This window comes from Sus scrofa, chromosome 6, assembly GCF_000003025.6.
Source record: "Sus scrofa isolate TJ Tabasco breed Duroc chromosome 6, Sscrofa11.1, whole genome shotgun sequence".
Lineage (NCBI taxonomy): Eukaryota > Metazoa > Chordata > Mammalia > Artiodactyla > Suidae > Sus > Sus scrofa.
In genome coordinates, this window is record NC_010448.4 from 41614575 (window position 1) to 41635098 (window position 20524).

At 42.8% G+C, this 20524-nt stretch overlaps 1 long non-coding RNA gene across 1 annotated transcript in view; it reads right to left on the reverse strand.

Moving 5' to 3' along the window:
* The window catches only part of LOC110260974, a 62005-nt gene continuing 43608 nt past the window's right edge, over positions 2128 to 20524 (reverse strand). Inside the window, exons 7-9 of the long non-coding RNA XR_002344622.1 lie at positions 12045 to 12242; positions 4392 to 4489; positions 2128 to 2843 (exon numbers count right to left, since the gene is read on the reverse strand). This is a non-coding gene — a long non-coding RNA (uncharacterized LOC110260974). The remainder of the gene's footprint in view (positions 2844 to 4391; positions 4490 to 12044; positions 12243 to 20524) is intronic.

Below are 20524 nucleotides of genomic sequence, written 5' to 3' on the forward strand. Positions count from 1 at the left end.
GTGTTTTAAAACACGAAGCTAAAGGCCACTAAAAGTCAGCCCCTGGTTGGGGAGTGGAATCCTGAGACTGTCCTGGAGGAGCAACTGGTCACCAGGGAAGACTCGTAGGCCACCCGCAGAGGGAAGAGGGCAGGCAAGGAGAGGATGGGGCACAAGTATCTCCAGGGGATGTGGCCGAGGACAAGGAGAAAGGCAACTGGAGGCTGGAGAAGCATCCTGTGCTGTTTCCAGCAGCCTCATCATTCTGTACCGATCTCCTCATTCTGTACCAGAGCTTTGGTACAACTGAAAATCAAGCAGATTTGCAAATTACCGGTAAAAAATAAACACAGTCAGAAAACATTACATTGAAGTGGAAAATAATAAAAACCAACCAGAGATTCCCACTCTGGTGCAGTGGGTGAAGCGTCTGACTGTGGTGACTCAGGTCGCTGTGGAGGTGTGGGTTCAATTCCCAACCTGGCTCAGAGGGTTAAAGGATCCAGCATTGCGGCAACCATGGCACGGGTTGCAGCTGCAGCTCGGATTCAACTCCTGGCCTGGGAACTTCCATATGCCATGGGTGCATCAATAAATAGAAAAAAAAAATCAATGATATTTAGATGCAAACTATTACATGTAGAGCGGATAAGCAATGGGGTCCTCCTGCACAGCACAGGAAACTATGTTCAATTTCTTGTGGTGGAACACGACAGAAGATTCTATGAGAAAAAAATGGGTACAAATGCATAGGACGAGGTCACTTTGCTGTGCAGCAGAAATTGATAGACCATGGTCAATCAGCTATACTTTTATTAAAAAATAAAAATAACAACTATGAATTTAGCAGGATGCATGTGTCCTGCTCTAAAGCATAAGGCTATTCATGGTGTCCAGGTGGCGGTAAGGACCCCTGAGCGTGTTGCGTTGTGTCAACAGGTCCACCTTATTACAGGCTCTGGAAGGTCCCCCTCCCTGTATGGTGCCTTGTGTGCCATGTGACCCGTCTGTGGAGAGGAAATAGCCTGATGTATCAGGTCTCGCTCAGTAATTCTTATTCGTTCCCCACCACTGGGATTGCACTTCTTTGGTAAACTGACCAAGCCATCAACTCAGATATGGGCTCGGACATCACACAACAGCGCTCAGAGCGGGTTAGGTAGTTTGTGTGAACATAACTCATTACACAGTTCACACGTAATAGATGCTATGATCCAGGAGTTAAAAGCCAAAATGGGGGAGATCAGTCCGAAGCTCCCCTTGAACACCTGCCTTGACCTCATCTCATCCAGGCGCCACCGCATCAGGACGGGAGGCAGATGGTGGCGGGGTATATGCAGGGATTCTGGAGCCCAGTGATCTGGGGCTGAGTCCTCACTCTGCGGTTTCTGCTGTGTGAGCTTGGGCCAGTGGCTTCCCCTCTCTGTGCTTTAATTTCCCTCCTTTGTCCCCTAAAGATCAGAAGGGTAAGTCCCCTCTAGGATTGTTGGGAGTATGTTAATATGTTAAGTAGGTATGTTAATATATGCAAAATACTTAGAACTGTGCCTGGCATGATGTTAGCACTGTATAATATTAACAAGCATATTCTTAGGTTGACGTGGATCTTTCTAGATCATTTGTACACATTTATTCACTTGTAAATATATTCAGTATGTTTTGTTGGGTTAAGAAATTAAGAGGAAAACATACTCGAGGAATCATTTTGCAACTAGCTTTGACTCTAAATAATCCATGAGCCTCAATATTTCTTCCTCTGCACATCCCCTCTTCCACCAGCCAGCAGGATCCTGAGCAGCATGTATAGACCTTCTGAACCGGGAGCAACTCCTCCCATGAAGCCTCCGTTCTTGGTCGGCTCTGGTCCAGCCTTCAGAGCAAAGGTCCTATATGCTGATTTGGTCCTGCTTAGGCCTCCAGGTGCCCACAAAATGGCCCCAGTGCCAGGCACCGAAATCACCTCAGTTGAAGTTCATTTCAAATGCACTAACGGGAGTGTCCATCGTGGCTCAGTGGTTAACGAATCCGACTAGGAACCATGAGGTTTCGGGTTCAATCCCTGGCCTCGCCCAGTGGGTTAAGGATCTGGGGTTGCCGTGGCTGTGGTGTAGGCCAGCAGCTACAGCTCCGATTCAACCCCTAGCCTGGGAACCTCCATATGCCAAGGGTGCAGCCCTAGAAAAGACAAAAAGACAAAACAAACAAACAAACAATCAAATGCACTAAGGCACAGAACATTCTGGAGGAGACCTAGCTCATTGCTGAGTGTCTGCACGCATCTATGTGCATTATGTGTGTGTGCACATGTGTGTGCCAAGGATCACTGGAATTGCTCTAGCTCCTGTATCAGGGCGTGCGGACTGTGTACGTGGGAGCAGAGCCACCTACAGTAGTGACCGCTCCAGATTTTGATATAAAAATATCCCTGGCTATTGGCAAACACCTCTGCCATTTAACACCTCTTGCCTTCGGCTCCTCACCTTACCTGACGATGTTACACGGCCACAGACAAAAGGTCGGGGGAATGTCAGGGAATCTGGGATGATGCACCCGGCCAGCAGCTCAGCACTGCCCCAGAGAAGATGGAGCAGAAAGAATGGCAGCCAGCATTTAGCTCTGCACTTAGCTGCTTCTCATTAACGAGCTCTCTCGTGGAAGTCTTCGCAGCAACTCTCTGGCTTCCAGGCTTTGTCATCCCACCCACGGCAACCTCTGTTAGTCAATAATAACAGCTTATTTAAAAATAGCAGCATCAACTTGTTTGCACGGTTATTATCGGTGCCTGGCTTCTATCCCCGGAAGACTTGGGAAAGGTGTGCGACCTGCTTCCTCCGGAGCTTCTCTCGCTGAACCTGCTTCCAGATCTGGGGAAAAGACAGGCACGTCTTTAGCAAACACTCACAGCGTAATTGCCAGGCAGTTATGGTCGACGATGGTAAAATACAGCAGTTGGCGGCACGGTGGGTTCATTAGTCAATAAAGCATCGCCGCGCGTTTTATTGAATTGTAACCCTATTTTGCCCTGATGCGGACCTGGTGGGGCTTCCTCCTCCTTATAAATCTGAGTGATTCATTTAGCATTCAAAGTCGGGGAAAAGGAGGATTTGGTCCAGTTCCAGCACCACCCTGCTCCATTAGCTATGCCTGTTATTATCTGCCTTTGCCCCCACCCGCACTCTTGTCAGTGGGGACATTTTGATAAAAGCTCACGCTGGAAATAAATCAGGGAGTGAATGGCCAACAGCTTTCCTATTGGCCACTCCACTCGTTTATGTATAAGCTGATTCTGCTCCCTCGATATCCCTGGAAGGGCCCAAACCTGGTAAGGAGGCCGAGCAGGCAATCTCCCAGCTGCCCTGTGTCCAGCCAGCCAACGGGCCAATATATAGAAGCGTCTCATTTTTTCAACATCTGAGTCAAAATTAAATTGGACACCATCTAATTAATGTTAGAACACTGAAGAGCACACCCTTGTTGAGGCTGCTTATTTAGGGACTGAAATTTAGCACACAAACCCCCCCCCCCAACTCACATTTCCACCTCCAAAGTCAGTGGGATATTAAAAGCCAAAATAACAATCGGGTGTAAGTCAGTATTCTTCATTTCATGTCTGCTCAGAGTATCACCAGTAATTTTCTAATTTAAAAAATCATATCCTCTTCGTAAGCGACATTCTCATATGGGCTGGTGCTGGATCATCTGAGTGGGAGGGCGGGCTTAAGAATTGTAAGGAGTGATACACAGAAAAAAAGTGGTGCTCAAATATTATGAAAATATGACTACTGATGAAAAACATCCCTTTTGCTTTTAGGAAATGTTGTTTTTAAAATGTAGGAAATGTGAAACCGAGATCAGGGATCCCTTATCTGCTATTAAAAAAAAAAAAATAGGAGGAAAATACTAAAAATAAAGGCACACCCAAAGAAGAAGAAGAAGGCTGGAAGGCTAAGGAATTTCAAAAACCCAGCATCAAGGGCGTGCTTTGGCCAAGCAGGAGGACATTGAATATTTCTTTTTTATCTGTTCCTGGTCGGAGAGCCCCGGAGCATCTGGTCATTTCCAGGACTTTGACACAGAACCCCACGACTGCCTTTTGGGGTGCTGTTTGGCTTTGGGGCTCCATTAACCACACGTTGCTCCCTCAGAGGGGCCTTTCAGGCTGGTCCCATCCTGTTCAGGGCTCTGCCCTCTGCAGAAGCAGCCACACAGCATCTGTGGAGAAGCATCAGCTAAGGGCCCTACAGATGCACTGTTTGTTTCAGAAGGTTCTCCTGTTTTCCAGACAGCTGACAGTTCAGCAAAGTGAATTAGGAACTTACACGGGCAAAGGACAGAAGCGATTTTTTTTTTTTTCCTAGCCCACGAGTGCCATAAGAAAAGCTCTTTCAGTAACAGGAGAGACCCATCCTCACCTTTTAGAGCAGGTGGTCAAGGAAAAGCCTGCCAGGATGAGGCTGTGGGTTTTAAGAGGTCCAAACAAAGCTGGCATGGCCACGCACACGGGAGGCACCTGGAGACAAAGCAGTGTGGACCTGACTGCAGTTTCAGCTGTTAATTTCCGGAAAGCGGTGTCTGTTGTCCTGCCGGCTGGACCTCAAGAAGCAAGCCCTGTGTCCAGGCAAGAGCACACAGCTTTTTGCCCCTCTTTCTCTCGGCTTCTGCCACCTGCAGCCCTCATGCCCATAACTAAAGAACAAGTTCATAATTTCATTGGAAAGGATCGGTTGGCAAATGCTCATTAAACAATTGGGTCTTTGCAAATGCTATCTTTAGATTTTTTTTTTAATTGACCTATTATTTTGCTGGCTCTGGCTGCCAGAACCCCCACCGCACGCAAGGAGATGCTCGCTACCTGGACTTTCTTTGATGAATAGTTTTAATTAAAAAATTCTGTACCATAAGTATTTTAATGTTACAAACATACCAAAGGTATGCAGTCATAAATTTAAGAACACATTTAAATTAATCTATAAATATGCCGCAAAATTGACAGAGTATATTTAAGCAGGAGGACGTGGCATAGATAGCTAATGATGACAATTAAGAATTGTGTACAATAAATGAAAATCAATATTCAGAACAGTTTGGGAAAAGGAGAAAAAGAGAGGAACTAAAACCACACGTAGGTTGTCTGAGGGGGGAAAAAATGAGTTGCTGTTTGTATCCTGAAATGCCTGCCACAATGAAGGAAGGGTCGCTGGTAGCATTCTTTTCTCATTGTCATGGATCATAAAAACTCCTGGGGCCCTGCTGGGGTGACAAGAGGGACCTGCCTGGACCCACTGGTCTGGGAGGAGGATTGCTCTGTTTTAAACCCCTAAATAACATCTGTACCTTGCCAGTTAAATAGCTGAAAGGAAACCATCAAAGGGTCCTGGATGCTGAAACATGGACACAAATTGTTTGCCCTTAATGATCTGTTTTCTGCCTTTTAAGCTCCATGACAGTTTGCGTGTGTTGGGGGGGCTCATATCTTAGGAGGCTTCTGGGGTCCTTGACCAGCTACTGCCCGAGCTGTGGGTACCCCGTTCCCCTCCACTCGATGGGGCAAAACCGGCTCAGGGCCTCTGTCGAAATTGCCATCTGCAAAGCGATGTGTGCGCCGCTCTCACTAATTCACAGAGCACTTTGCTCAGCCAAACCAGGAGCTGTGCACTAACCTCCATTACTACATTCATATTAAAAGACAACTCTGCGTCTTTCAATCATGTATTTCCCTCTAATTAAGGCATATTCACTTTTTTCCCCTAATTAGGTATTCTTTGTTGCATAATGTTTGCTCTAATCTTTTGGAATCTTTCTCAATATCCAGTCATTACAGGCTCCCCTCGAATTCAACCAAAGCATGTTATTTTTTCTGCTAATTATATCCTCATTTACAGATTGGCGCCTCTTCTGATTGGCTCTGTGCACCAGTTGCTGTGACTTCATTAGTTGTGTCTCCTGACCCTGTTATTTCTCGTGACAGGACTTGCTCCGCAAGTCCTGTGGCTCCAGATCCCTGGGTCACTTCTTGCCAGGGTTGAAATAGTGTCAAACACAGGGGGGTTTAGAGTGCCGGAATCACTAGTGCCATTGATAATTACTACACACAGCCACCGTACAAATTACCGCTGTGGCTGGGCCCTCCTTTCCTCTTTTTTTTTTTTTTTTTTTTTAAATGAGTGTTTTAAAGGTGTCATTAACAGGTTAGTTTCATTTTAAAAAAAGCGCCTGATAGGAAAAAAAAAAAAAGCAGTGTGTCTCCCTGCTAAGGCTCCCAAAGAAACCCTCTTTCAGGTACCAAATCTCTTAACCTTTGGTTTTTGGCTGGAACTGCGGCTATGTGAGCAGGGAACTCAGGCTTCAACTCAAGAATTGCTCATCTCAAAAAAAAAAAAAAAATCTGAATTTTAAAATCTCTCAAGTGATGCTGATAGCATTTTCTAATTCCAGGCAGACACAAATAAAATAACCAAAAAACAAGCAAATTGAAAAATAGAAATAATTATATAAAACTACAACACACGGATACAGATGGTGGTTGTTTGAAAAAGCAAAATGAAGCTCTCTGGGCAACCAAAAAAAAAAAAAAAAAGAGTTTGACTGATTAGACAAGATATGTATATTAAGAGATAATTAAAACGAATGAATTACATTTGCGTACCAATCAATGCTATCTTTTTAATAAGCAGAGTAGAGTAATGGGATGTGAAAATGTGGGGGTTCCCAGGGCTCAGTGTGTTGTGATCCCCACTTTTAAATTCTAGGCCATCGGAATAACCCAGTTTCCTGGAATCAGAGACTCAGGAAGAATCAAGCCCACAGAGTTTAAATGCAAGTTAGTTAATATGAAAAATGCTGTATCTAGTTGTTTGCAAAATTACTTTTGTTGATTAAAAGGCTCTTCAGAACTTCCGGCTGGTGAAAGGGTTTTAAATTGTCTAATGCTGATTGTGATTGCTATGCAGAAAAAAGGCAGTGCAAAGCAAACCATTATATCACTGAATCTTTGTTAAGCAGGCCTTGAAAGTGTCTGACAGCATAATTAATCTTGTGATATGAACAAAGAAACCAACTCAATAGTATTGAAGATGCTTATTAAAAATACTAAATACCTTTTTCCACTTAAAAACCTTTTGAAACAGTGTGGGAAGAAGCATTACCTTTTTGTTTTTGCAGCATTTTCAAGTAAAATTGATACGAGGGTCTACCGCGCAGCAGCAGCAGCAGCAGCAAAACCGTAAAGTGGACAACAATAAGAATGCGTTTAAAAAAAAATAAAAGCCCTCATCCGGACCAAGGATGCTGGCTGGGCTCACCACCCTGGCAGCCGCAGGTTCTGACACTGCCCCCCCATCCCCAGGCAGCAATGCCACTTGCCAAAGTTGAAGCAGAATGAATGGTTGACGAACCCCCCTTTGGTAACAAAAACCTACAAAATGTGGAGCCTTCCTGAAAATTGTTCTTTTTTATTTTTTTTTCCTAAGGGATGTCAAGTAAGGGTTGTATATACAACCTTTATGATTCCAAAGAACTTTGGAGGCAAGAGACATATTTCGTTTAATTGTGGGTTTTTTGTTGTTATTGTTGTTCGGGCAGAATTTGGGGTCCAGTTATCAGGGTTCCCTGGGTCCCCAGGGGGAATTCAGCCCTGTCTACATCCTGGGGAAATGACCCAAGGAGGCCCCAAGGAGCCACCAGCAATATTTCTTACTTTAGTCGGTGAGACAATGGTGCAGTCACTGGCCTGCCTGTGGGAAACTGTGGGGAGGGGCAGGGGCCTTGGTGAGCAGGGTGATGGGGAGAGGGCTTCCTCTTTTTGGCTGGAATGTCTACCTGGAATGATGACTAAAGAGAGCACAGATATGTGACACTTTGCCGTTGGCAATTGCTGGGGAACTAACAACAACATAATTTCAGTGTCTACAGTAATAAGCATTTATTGAGCTCATATATTTGTGGAATGACCTGGGGGTTGGTTGACCTTGACTGGGCAGTTCTCCTGACCTTGGCTGGATTGGTTCTGCTCCTGCAGCTGCAAGTCAGCTGGACTCAACTGACCTGGGCTGAACGGGGGTGACTTGGCTCATCCCCCCTGGTCCAAGCATGTTCTGATGATGATGACAGCAGAAGTCCAAGAGAGCAATGAAAACATGGGAAGGGTCCCAAGGCATAGGCTTGTAACTGGGAGTTAATGCCATGGAGTGCCAGGACGTAGTTACTGGGAGAGAAAGCTTTGCAAAGGGAGGCAGGGAATGGACTGAAGAAGCTGCCTTAATGCATTTGTATTTAGCATGCTTACATCCTGCACTTTTTGGTTAAAGAAAATATTAACATCTAGTTATAGCTCAAACTCTTTTGCAAAGTAACAATGGAAGGTGATTTCTTTTCCTTAGTTTTGAGGAAAATAAATTGGAATGAACTTTTAGTTTTCTAAGATATATGCACCCGTATGTTCACTGCGGCACTATTCACAATAGCCAAGACATGGAAACAACCTAAATGTCCACTGACAGGTGAATGGATTAAGAAGATGTGGTATATATACACAATGGAAGAGTACTCAGCCATAGAAAAGAACAAAATAAGGCCATTTGCAGCAACATGGATGGAACCAGAGCCTCATACGAAGTGAAGTAAGTCAGCAAGAGAAAGACAAATACCATATGATATCACTTATATCTGGAATCTAATACACAGCACAAATTAGCCTTTCACCGAAAAGAAACTCACGGACTTGGAGAACAGATTTGTGGTTGCCAAGGGGGAAGGGGAGGGAGTGGGATGGATAGGGAATCTGGGGTTAATAGAGGCAAACTATTGCCTTTGGAGTGGATAAGCAATGAGATCCTGCTGTAGAGCACTGGGAACTGTATCTAGTCACTTATGATGGAGCAAGATAATGTGAGAAAAAGAATGTATATGTTTATGTGTGACTGGGTCACTTTCTGTACAGTAGAGAATTGACAGAACACAGTAAACCAACTATAATGGAAAAAATAAAAATCATTAAAAAAGTTTTAGTTTTCCATGATGCTGGTAATCAGAAGAGTCACCACGTGTAGTAAGACTACATGTGGGATTAGTTTAAATCCTGATCATTTGCAGTTGATATGTTCCTCTACCAAACAAACACATAAAAAGAAAAATTCAAAATCAACAGAGGAGCTCTCTTCATTAATAAGAAAGTGCAGCAAGATAGCTGGATAGAACACCAAACTGCAAAAATCAATAGCATTCATTTTACTAACTGTAACCAATCAGGAAGTGTAATTTAAAAAAATAAAATATCACTCACAATGGTAACAACACATAGCATTTATGGACATAATACTTCAAAAATTCTGAGCATATCATTATAATATTACAAACATGGTCACAGGATAAGCATGCCAATTCTCCTGTATGTAATCTGTAAATTTCTTTCAACCCAAATGTTAAAACGTTTATGATATTAATTTTGGATGTAGTAAATGCAGTTGGATTTTTGAGAACGTTGAAAAATTTGCTTTAAAATTTAAATTTACTTTAAAATTAAAATTCAGTGAAATAAAGATATAAAATAGCTAATTCTCTAATAAAAGAGGAGATTAGAGACATATTATACTAAATATAAAGCCATATTGCAAAGTCATGGCAGTATAGATTAGTGTGGAATTGGCACACTAAAGAATAAACAGACCTCTGGACAGAGAGCATCGCAGATCTAAGGAGAGAGGCTAAATGTATTAGTAGGTGGTTTTGAGAAAATCAGATCACTCCACAGAGAAACAGCACAGAAGAGCTCTTATATCAAAAGGTAAGGTGTAAATATGAATAATAAAAATAAATAAGTATTAGAAGAAAATATAATATTGCTGTGATGTAGGGAGAGAGAGTAGTTTCTTAGAATTTTAAATACTCAAAAGACAGGCAATGATATCGGACAAATGGGCTCATTTCAAAATGAAGGTTTTTGGTTCTCTGCAGAATGCCTGAGATAAGTTAAAAAACCAAGGACAGATTAGGAGAAAATTTGGGGATAGTTTAAACTGAGAAAGGATGAATATCTAGATAGAAACCCAAATAGAAAATGGTCAAATTCTATGTGCAGGCGATTTACAGAAAAGGAAGCTCCAAAAAAAAAAGGATAAGTACAAAAAGGGGGGCTGAAAATCATTAGTCATGGGAGACATGCAAATTCAAACAAAAAGATACAATTTTATACCTAACGTATTTACAAAAATTGGACTGCTAGGAAATCTCCCAGTGTTTGCTGGGATGAGGGCACACCAGACACAAACGCAGTTCTGATGCATCCAGGACTCCTTCTTTGTGCTAAATGCACAGGCTATTCAAGGCACAGGTCTGTTTCCTGACAAACAGATGCTGAGAGTGAGCAGTGCATGCAGGGAGTTTCCTGGACAGCATGCTCAGTATCAACATCCAGGGGCGTGAAATTGCATTCCAGTTCAACTATCACATGGTTCTACAGGGAGCTCTGGAGCTGGGATGGCCCTAGACCTTGAATGAGGCAGCTCTCTTCATCCCCTGGGGAGGGACTCAGTGGAAAGGGAAGCCAACACTCCCAGCAGCTGGGGCTCCCTTGGTCCTGAGTAGGCTATCTGGGTGGCCTGCTGCAGCAACCACCATACCCTACAATCCAGGAATCCCACCACTGGACCCCACTTCCAAAGAGCATAACTATGGCTGACACATGGAGGTGGTCGCAATGTTAATTGCGGGGGTGCATGTTGGGACCCTGTATGTCCAGTCCTGGGAAGATCAGCAAAATGTAGAAATGTGAAGGAATTCAAAGCAATGGATTATATGCACACAGAGCAATATGGATGTTAACATTTATGTGAATTAAAATTCACTCACACGGATAACACTAAGCATTTGTCAAGAATGTAGACTAAAGAAGAGATAGCATTAAACGCACGGCAGTGGTTGTCTGCAGGGATAAGGGAACGGGGTTAAAAGCAAATAAGTACATAGACAAATAGGTTTTGGGGTTCCCGTCATGGCTCCGTGGTAACAAACCCGACTAGGATCCAAGAGGACTCAGGTTCGATCCCTGGCCTCGCTCAGTGGGTTAAAGATCTGGCATTGCCGTGAGCTGTGGTGTAGGTCGCAGGTGTGGCTCGGTTCTGGCGTTGCTGTGGCTGTGGTGTAGGGCGGCAGCTATAGCTCTGATTTGACCCCTAGCCAGGGAACCTCCATATGCTGCAGGTGTGGCCCTACAAAGACAAAAAATATAAATGTATATAGGCTTTTTGCATGGATGAATGATGAAAATACATTGTAAATTAAGGATTCCAGTGATCTCAACCCTTTGCTCTAGAGTCCTGGAAGAAAAAAATATCCGTGTAGGGTCAGAAATTTCTAATCATTATTTAGGTCAACTTCCAGATCATTCCAACACGTCTTTTGCTTTTTTTTTCCCCACATCCAACCCACATAAGGCCCTCATGGAGTTGGGGTCCAGCTGGTATATCTATTTGCCAGGGAAGTGGGCCTAAGGATTATTTTCCGGCTGCTTTGGACGTCGGTTTTCATACTTGCATTGAGAGTTTGTGAAGGGTGTGAAGACAGAAGTTTAAGTTCTGTCTTCACCCTTTGGGGTTCGTTTGAAGGAAATAAACTCAAGCATGGGCTCTGAAGAGATGCTGCCGGAGGAAAGCAGGCACGGGGAAGATCAGGAGTTAGGAGGGGCCGTGGCTCCAGCAGGGAGGGAAGGCATTCCTGGAGCAAACCCGAGTGAAAAGGGCAGCCTTACAATGAGGAGGAGAAACAACATTCAAGAAATGTACAAGTATTTTTAAACTGTGAAACTGCCAAAGAGAATTTGAGGCAGAATGTATACAGTCCACATGGAGAAGTGTTTTTTTATAGAAAAATCCAGTTTCTAGGATATTCTTATCACAGGATTGGGAAGCAGGAAATAAATTCAGAACAATGGCTTTGTGGAACTCTTAATGCCAAGAGCCTCCAAGCCTCCCACCTCAAAGTCTAGGCTCTTGGAAGTCAGAAAAGACAGACAAGAAGATCTGGGAGCGGTCTCGGCTCTAGGCCTCATGGCCACAGCCCTGTTCTCTTACCTCTAATGAGTCCTGCGTCTCTTTGCATCTCAGCTTGCCCATCTGTCATAGGAAAAGGTCAACTCTTTTCTTTCTGAGCTTGATGTAAGAGAGTGAGGTAAGAAGATGCTGAGAAAAATCGCTGCTTCGGCTGTCAGGGAGACGCCGCAAAACAGTCAAGACCGCAAAACAAGTCTAAGCAACTCGTAGGATTCTTTGCTGAAGAGGAGGAGGAGGAGAAGGAGGACGGGAATGGGACCGGGAGGAAAAGAAAAAGCATCATTTACGTAGAGTGTCTGGTACTGTTTGCCTCTCCTTGGTTTGTTTTAGTGTGAGAATTTCACTACCGTAGTGCACGTCTAGGGTTTTAAAATAAATACATATATATTTAAAAACTTCTGTGGCTTCAGCGCCACTCAGCTACAGCTTCTGCTGGTCAGCCAATGTCGCAACAATTTATTCCAACCCTGGTTAAAAAAAAAATGCTTCTTTTGGACTTATTGAAAACTGGCATATTTGCACATGGGCATACAACTGAATGATGTAAGGGATTTTTTTTTTTTTTTTTTTTTAAGGGCCACACTCGCAGCATATGGAATTCCCAGGCTAGGGGTAGAATGGGAGCTACAGCTGCCAGCCTACACCACAGCCACAGCCACATCAGATCCAAGCCACCTATGCAATTTACACCACAGTTCACGGCAACGCCAGATCCTTAACCCACTGAGCAAGGCCAGGGATCGAACCCGCAACCTCATGGTTCCTAGCTGGATTCGTTTCCGCTGCGCCACCACGGGAACTCCTGATTTAAAGGATTTTTAAGGACAGTTTGGAAAAGCCTTTTTTGGTTTTATTTACGTGCATTATTGAGAACACGGCATTATAATTGCCCCGGCATTTGAGGGCTTCTGATATTTGAGCTCTTCCTCACGCTTATGAGACAGAGCCTGCCTACCTCCATAGAGGTTGAAATGACAAGATATTTTTCTAACTTCCTTTACAAATCCAACACAATGGGGGGTGAGTCTTTGGATGAAACCTCAATGAAACAATGAAGTGGGGACTGTGTGAAATTCTAGGGAGAGTGGTGGAAGCGTGTGTCCACATCTTATTCCCTGAGGACCAATAGAGAACTGACCGCAGGAGGGATGGATGTGTGGGGTCTGAGGTGTAGATGGTATTGGCCATAAGGTCTGGGCTCAGCTGTTGTGACCATGGTGCTTCTGCGGAGTGACTGGGCACATCCTTTCCAGTTGTACAATTCCTAAAACTGGCTCTAGACACTGGCTGGGTTTTCTCAAAATCCTTCTGGTAAATTCTTTTTGGTCTTTTTAGGGCCCCACTTGCGGTGTATGGAGGTTCCCGGGCTGGGGGTTGAATCAGAGCTATAGCTGCCGGCCTACACCACAGCCACAGCAACGGGGGGTCCAAGCCCTATCTGCAACCTATATCACAGATCATGGAAATGCCGGATCCTTAACTCACTGAGCCAGGCCAGGGATCAAACCTGCATCCTCATGGTTCCTAGTCAGATTCGTTTCCACTGAGCCATGACAGAGACTCCCAGTATGTTTTGTTGTTGTTGTTGGTTTTTTTGTTTTGTTTTGGTTTGGTTTGGTTTTAGTCTTAAAATAGTCTACTATTACTTCTGATGCTTGGGGATAAGAATCCTGATGGGGACACTAGGACTTAATTCCCATGCAAGATGCAAAACTACTTTTCTAAATGCTTGATTTAATTCTCCAGTGAAGCCCTCTGGACTTGTAGTTGGCTTAGCGAGAAGTTGTTTAATTCCATTTTTTTTTTCCCTTGAGGTTCATGCATAGAGAATGTTTTCCCTTTTCTATTTCTTCTTGTGTCAATTTTGGCAATTTGTATCATTCAGATGTCTTTGGTTTCTTCAAATTGCTGAAATTATTTACATTAAATTGGTCATAATATTTTTAGTGTTTTTAAAATGTCTCTAGGATTGGTGTGATGCCCTTGTTTTTATTCTCATTATTTCCTTCTCAGTATTGTCCCTCTGTGGTATCTTCCCTTTTACCTTGGCCATTCTATATAGCAGATTGATTGTTTTTATTCTTCAAAATGTATTTTGTATTTGGTTTTTTTCTTCCCTTTAATTCGACTATTATTTACTTTATGTACTTTAAACATATATTTCTAGGAGTTCCTGTTGTGGTGCAGTGGTTAATGAAGCTGATTAGGGACCATGAGGTTACAGGCTCAATCCCTGGCCTTGCTCAGTGGGTTGGGGATCCGGCATTGCCGTGAGCTGTGGTGTAGGTTGTAGACGCAGCTCGGATCCCTGCATTGCTGTGTCTCTGGCATAGGCCAGTATCTACAGCTCCGATTAGACCCCTAGCCTGGGAACCTCCATATGCCACAGGAGCTGCCCTAGAAAAAGCAAAAAGACGAAGAAAAAAAAAAAAAAGAATATATTTCTAGGTACTTGCATGGTTGTTGTGTTTTTTGAAGATGGGAGCATTGTATCCTTAAGAAATGTCTCTACTTCTGGTGTTGATCCTTGCATTAAAGTCTACTATGTCTTCTAATTTAGTCATATGTCAGTTTCATTAAAATAAGTGTTAGTATGATATACCTTTTTCTATCTCTTTCTTTTAAGCTATTTGTGTCTTTTTTTTTAAGGGCCACACCCACAGCATATGGAAGTTCTCAGGCTAGGGGTTGAATCAGGGCTGTAGCTGCCAGCCTATGCCACAGCCACAGCAATGCCAGATCCAAACCACATCTGTGACCTACACCACAGCTCACAGCAATGCCGGATCCTTAACCCACTGAGCAAGGCCTCGCGGATGCTAGTCAGATTCATTTCCACTGAGCCAAGATGGGAACTCCTTTGTCTTTATTTTCAAAGTAGTTTTTCTAGTAGGTAGATATTAATCCTTGATATTCAGGAACAACAACAACAAAAAAATAGAATTCCAAGGGATTCTTGGGGATTTCTTAAATCATGCTGTCCAATATTTGTCACAACACTGTTTTTTGTTTGTTTTGCTAACGAACATATTTTTACATATATTTTTCAATAACGTGGAAATTATCTCCATGTGAAAAGGGAACATTAACAAAATAACTGCCATGTAAAACTTATAAATTTAAAAAAGAAAAAAGAAAACTAATACCATAAAAATTTAATATCTAAAAGGTATTCTTCTTTACAAAAATCATCATTAAAATATATTTAAAGAATGAATAGAATACCATTTAAGTTTATATTTACCAATTGATGCCCATGGGAAAGATTTTAAAAGATTCATAAATTCAGTTCCTACTATTGCAACTAATGAAATATAATTATTTAATGTCATTTTTTTCAATGCCTTCCTTTGCATTTCTGCTTCCATCAAAAAGACACGATTCAAAGTTCCCTGGTGGCCTAGTTAAGGATCTGGCACTGCTGCTGCTGTGGCTAATGTCACAGCTGTGGTGTGGGTTTGATCCCTGGCCTGGAAACTTCTGCATGGCACAGGAACAGCCAAAAAACAAAACAAACAAACAAACAAAAAAATAAAGAGAGAGATGGTTAAACCTGTAATAAAGTTAATAACTGTGTTCAATAAAAAGGTATCACTCTTTAAAAAGTGCTGAACACACAAAGCATTAATTTATTATTAATGAATTATTAATTACTACTGTATTTTAGAGTATTATTCGGTATTCACATATTCTATTAAATGTGCTTACAAAGAACTATAGCCAATAGTGATTATTAAGCCATTGGAATATGCTAGTGGACATCATGGGATAGTATTCATATAATGTAACATTTAAATCACCTATCAAGTAATGTTAACAGCACTGTAAAGGCTCATGTTCTAAAAATGCCAATTTAAGGATTATTATGAATTCAAAACTTGTATTTTTTGAAACATCATTCATAGGATTTATGTAAGGTATGCTATGCATATAAACATTAATAATCATATTTGTAAGAATGGTTCACCATTAGTAGAAGACAGGGCCATAATCACAAATTTACAACGTGACAGTAATGCTTGTCTCTTACATACTGGTTCCTGCGAATGTTTACCTTAACCTTAGACTGTGTGTTAGTTAGTTTTCCTCTTGTTTTTGCGTTGACATCAATGGATTCCTTGAAACAAGTAATGTCTCTATATTTATTGTGAGGCTTTCATTTGCACCCCAGATTTATAACTTTCCTATTTTCCCAGTTCCTTGACTGAGATTTATCAGGATCATAATTTGGAGAAGTATTTAAATTTCCTTAATATGCAAGGAAGCAATTCCATATGGAAATATTTATCATGTATTTGAGTCTTGAGTTTTCATCTGATAATCTCTGGCTTTTAATTGGTATGTTAGACCATTTATGTTTAATATAATTATTAACATGGTACGACGTAAGTCTACCATCTTGCTATTTGTTTTCTACTTTCTCCCGTCTTTGCTTCTTTTTTTCTCCTTACCTGTCTTCTTTTGAATCAATTGAGCATTTTTTAGTAATCCATTTTATTTCTACTTTGAGCATGTTAGGTATACTTTTTTAGTCTATTTGTTTCAATTGCTTACGGCTTTATGTTTTTACCTTTTCACAGGTTACTTTCAGATATATGTTATGTATAATATAAAAACTTAGAATAGTATATGTCCACTTTTTTCTTTTCATCTTCCTATCTATGTGGCACTATGATCTTGCTTTTTAATTCAACAGACACTATCAACTACATTGTTATCTATATCTATATTTATGTTTGTGTCTGTGTCTTAATCTATAGCTATACCTATATCTGTTTCTGCATCTTTATACTTAAAAAGATATTATCATTTTTAAAAGATTATTTTATAATTACTCATTTATTTACCATTTCCAGCGCTGTTCATCCCTTTTATAGATCTGAGTTTCTGTTTGGTGTTATTTTCCTTCTACCCAAAAGGCTTTCTTTAATAATTCTTGTCACCTTTTCACATGCTATTGCTCCCACGTGAAATGCTGGTCCCCCACTTACCTACATGCTCTGTTCCCTCATTCCTATGTCTTTTGCTTGAATGCCATGGTCTGTGTGAAGTCATTTAACCACCTATGTAAAATCATAGTCTCTTGGCCCTTTCAGCACCCCCTATAATCCCTCCTTGCTTTCTTTATCTTAGAGTCCTTAATATCACCTGACCTGCCTGATAATTTTCTTTTTAACCTACCTCCCTCCAGTTAGCATATGAGCTTCATGAGAACAGGGAATTTCATATATTTTGTTCACTGATGCACCTTCAGTATCTAGCAACACTAGTGATAAACCTATCATTAGTGCCTATAACAGTGCCTAGCACATGACAGATGATCAATAATTATTTCTCGAATGCATGCATGAGGCTTCTCTCAGGCCCCTACAAGCAGCAGAGATGCCCTTCTCAACTCTTAGCCTGACTCTACTCTCCGTGTATATTAGTCCTACTCCAGGACTCATCACCTTGTTCTAACCAGACGGTTAACTTATTCAGTGGCCCATCCCATCCAATGACGTGATCTAACAACTGGACCTGGACGGAATGGGTTCTGTCAGCTCAGTCTCACATTTTCTGAAAACTGCCTCAGAGCCAGTGTCTCTTGCAGGCAGGCAGTGAGAATACAGAAGGAAGAGGAGGCTGATCCTGGCTCAGGATGCTTGAGGGCCTCTAGTCGGGAGTGTGATTAATTCACCCAGAATCACAAGGCTGGCTGATGCCACAGAGGCAGGAGCAAGGGTTGAAGCTGGTGTTTGTGTGGAGGAGGCCAGTGGGATTACTGGGGGAGTCTTCCCAGAGGTGGTGACAAGCAAACTGGGCTTTGACAAAAGCAAATGAGAAATTCAGGACAAATCTATATAAGGACAAATCTAAAGTGGAATAGCTGGACAATTAAAAACAAAAGCAAAAACCTGCGGGGCCCCAGATTACTTCTCACTGGCCCAGAGCCTGGTCGAGAGGCTTCTATGACTGTTAGGTTCCTCCAGCCCCTCTAGACACCATCTCATGCTCTGCTCAGACACAGGTGCTTGAACCAGGGGACTCTCTGCAATGCCAGGACCTGCCCTCACTACACAGGTAGCACCTGTCCTAAGAGGAAAACTCTTCCTGCTGATGGAAAGAGCTCACCTGTCTTCTGCAGAGGTGAGCAGTTCAGAACCAGTATACCAAACTCCCAATATCAGAGTTCCAACAGCTGGGCAATTGCCAAGGCTTTGTACTCTCAGCATAGCCACCGCCAACATGTTGGGACCCAGAGATGCTCCAGCTGAAGCTCTTGATGTGACCAAGACAAGGCTGCCAAGGACTGGCACGACTTTAGGATCTGGGGGAAAGAATCCTTCCCCAGCTCCACTTTGGGGATCTCCCTCTGTCAGTGAAATAGTTCTCCATTTTTTTTTTTAGGGCTGCAGCGCAGCATATGGAAGTTCCCAGGCTAGGGGTTGAATCGGACATGCAGCTGCCTGCCTACACCACAGCCACAGCAACGTGGAATGTGAGCCGTGTCTGTGACTACACCACATTTCATGGCAATGCCAGGTCTCCAACCCACTGAGTGAGGCCAGGGATTGAATCTGCATACTCATGGATACTATTCAGGTTTGTTTTTGCTGTGCCACAACGGGAACTCCTGAAACCAAATGTTTGCGTCAGTTGCCACCTTTGTGGGTCTCAAAACACCTCCCCCCAACTTTTCTCTCCTCCACCAGTTTCACAGACATGTACCCTTGTCTCTCATCCAGTAAACAAAGCCTCAGTCACATAAAAACACAATGTATAAAAACAAATCTCTCAAATCTTTTGAGAAGCAGCATCACTTAGCTGCAAGCAACGATGAAAGGCCGTGGTTAACAGGACCCACCTCTGCAACAAGGGCGGATGCAGCTTGGGTGTCTGCCAGCCTCTACTTGGGAGCAGACACACTAGGCTGATAATGAAGCTAATGGCCAGTCTGTGGGCTTTCCTTGTGCCATGCACGGTGCGAAGCGCACTGAGTCAATCTCACTGGTGTTCACAACCATCCAAGGGAATGGGGATATGTCACCTGCATATAATAGATGAGCAGCGTGCGCTTTAGAAAGAGTCAGTGGCTTACGAGGTCACAGAGCTAGGGCATGAAAGAGCTCAGACTAGGTCAGCGGCAGTAGAGAGAAAAACATTTACTAGCACAGCTGCCTCGCCAAGCCTGTTCCGGATCAGCCAGACCCCAGCTCACCCACCTACAAGGTTGGTCATCCATAGGTGCTTTTTTTTTTTTTTTTTTTTTTTGCTTTTTAGGGCCACACCTGTGGCATGTGGAGGTTCCCAGGCTAGGGGGTCAAATCAGAGTTGCAGCTGCCGGCCTACACCACAGCCACAGCAACACAGGATCGGAGCCGTGTCTATGAGCTTCACCACAGCTCATGGCAAGGCTGGATCCTTAACCCACTGAGCGAGGCCAGGGATGGAACCTGCATCCTCATGGATGCCAGTCAGATTCGTTTCTGCGGTGCCATGATGGGAACTACAGTCAGACATAGTTGTTGTTTAAGTCCCTGGGTTTTGGAGTTGTCTGTTACGCAGCAATAGCTCACTCATATGTTTACCTTCTTTTAAAAGTTTTATTATTGAAGTGGAGTTAATTTACAAGGTGGTGATAATTTCTGCTGTACAACAAAGTGATTTTTGTATTCATTCTCCATGCCTAGGGACTAGCAAAGCCCCTGAAATGGTGTAAATACTCAATACATGTTTGATGTTTGAGTTCATTTTTTTGAACTTGAATTTAGAATTTTATTCCCAGTGATTTGAATTTTTTATGTGTTTTTTAAAATTTTATTTATTATAGTTGCCTTACAATGTTCTGTAAATTTCTGCTGTACAACAAAGTGACCCAAACATATTAATATATATATCCTTCATTTTTTAAAATCATGTTTTTTTAAAAAAAATTCATCTTGGAGTTCCCTGATGACTCAGTGGGTTAGGGATCTGGTGTTGTCACTGCTGTGGCTCAGGTCACTCCTGTGATGCGGCTTTGATCCCTGGCCAGGGAATTTCTGCATGCAGCAGGTGCAGCCAAAAGGAATGAATTAATAAAAGAAAACAAAAGTTTTAAAAAGTCATCCTAAGGTCTCACTAATAAGCAGCATACTCTATGCTATTCATCCATGAGGCTTTGGATGAATAAAAACACAAAAAATGAAGATAATGCTCTGTCTTGACGTGGATCACTAAGGATCCAGCTTCCTAGGAGTCAGCTCCTGGGATCACCCAGCATCACCCAGAGGCAGCGGTTACATCCCACACCAGCAGTGAGGAAGCCAGCCTCCTTCCACTCCCCCTGGACTCCAGTGGCATGAAATGAACCAGCATGACAAGGCACTTATGGGACGCCAAGCTAGCTCCGCAGTGTGGCCACCTCTACCCTGAAGGGCTCAAGTCTAGCCAGAGGTTGCCAGTGTGAAGTCAGATCCACTTTTCCTACGATTTTTTTCAAAGGCAATTTCCCAACCCCTCGGAGGGAACACACACCC